Source organism: Mirounga angustirostris, unplaced genomic scaffold (assembly GCF_029215605.1).
Source record: "Mirounga angustirostris isolate CCGP_5_RB_7025 unplaced genomic scaffold, mMirAng1.0.hap1 SCAF_6, whole genome shotgun sequence".
Classification (NCBI taxonomy): domain Eukaryota; kingdom Metazoa; phylum Chordata; class Mammalia; order Carnivora; family Phocidae; genus Mirounga; species Mirounga angustirostris.
In genome coordinates, this window is record NW_026991714.1 from 23892454 (window position 1) to 23894046 (window position 1593).

General features: G+C 33.7%; 1 non-coding gene across 1 annotated transcript; it reads left to right on the plus strand.

Moving 5' to 3' along the window:
- The first annotated feature begins 1244 nt into the window (after positions 1-1244).
- Positions 1245-1353, plus strand: LOC123847235 (U6 spliceosomal RNA). The gene has a single exon (XR_006791478.1). It is a non-coding gene; the product is annotated as a U6 spliceosomal RNA (small nuclear RNA).
- Positions 1354-1593: the final 240 nt, after the last annotated feature.

The window sequence follows — 1593 nt, forward strand, 5'->3', positions numbered from 1 at the left end:
AATTTGCTGATCTCTGCTCTAGTTAGGAAGATAGCCTATCTTCTGCCATGACCTATTTTGCTACATTTTAGCAGCACTAATTTTAAGAGACTCACTTTTTGGTTATAGAAAAGTTATTTTAATTATCTGATAATATACTCTACACTTTTAAACAAGCCATTTCCTGTGAGATGAGATGATATTATGAAACTAAGAAAAATGTTTATTGATTGGAGGTACAGCTGAAAACTGGCTTGAGGACAAGATTGGGGAGAAAGACTTTTCACTACATTCATATATAGCTATCAATTATTAATATATGTAAATGTTACTTGTTCAAATATTAAAGAAATATGTTTATTTTTTAAACATGAGGTGATCAAACACTTTAAACAAATCATTTTCTCTAATTAAAAATTGTGTATATGTTTAATTTACAAAAGGAAGAAATATAAAAGAGCATTCATAATTTTAAAATCATGATATAAATGGTTTAACTAAGTCATTTACACTAAGCCATAATCTGCCTAACTTATCTATTAAGAGAATATAGTTTCTAAACTTTACTTTCTGTTTAGTTAGAATTTCTTAGTTACTTTCTATGAATTGACCCAAATATGCATTACTCTCCCACGGACAAAGCCACGAAATGACATCAAGACAAGACATCTTGTCTTTTCAAGACAAGAAAATAGATGAACCTGATAGCACTTATGAATATAAAACTTCAGAAATCACCGATTTGACACTGATTTGACATAGATTTTTATAGAACTCTGATTTGCCAAAAGATAAGATATAAGATGAAAGAGATGGAGCTATATCAGTCTAAGATACATGCAAATGGTTAGAGGAAACCAAACCCAGGACAACTCTCTACAATACTCCCTTCTTACATAATTTCCCTTTTGAGTTCATCAACCTGTTCAAAGAAACAAGAGTTAGGAACAAATAACTCAGTGGAGAAAGAATACTGAACAGTCCCATGGAACTTAGAGATTGGGAGGTAAGTCCATTGTTTCATTCCCTCGACCATTCAACAAAAATATATATATTTATTCAGTGCCTACTATGGGGAAAGTGCCAAGGTTGGCATTGGAGAAGCAGCAATGAAGAAAAAAAGCTATGGTCCTCCTCATGAGGACAAGAAGTAAAAGGTTCTGTTAATGGATGAGAAGGGCTTGAGGAACTGCCAGGACATATTTATGAAACAAGAGTGAAGGAAATCTATGGAAGGAGCATAAAACCTGGCCCAGAGCTCAGAAGTGCTCACTTTGGCGGCACATACACGAAAACTGGAACAATACAGAGGAAGATTTGCATGGCCCCTGTGTAAGTATTACAGAGGCCAGCAGAGACTTCACTGAGAAAAATAATGAAGGAAGAGAGATCAGAGGGTAAGAGTCATCTAGAGAAAAAGTTAGTGGCACATCAAAAGCAGAAAATGTTCAAGCAAAGTGAAAAGCAAAAACACTGTGAGATATTTTACATGAAGTTATAAATAGATAATATAGCTATTTAGCAGATACGAAGGCAAAACACTAATTTTAAATATAGCTGTGGTGGTCTTTAAAGCTGTTGACTTAAAATTCTTCAAGGGAATTCACTAGACCT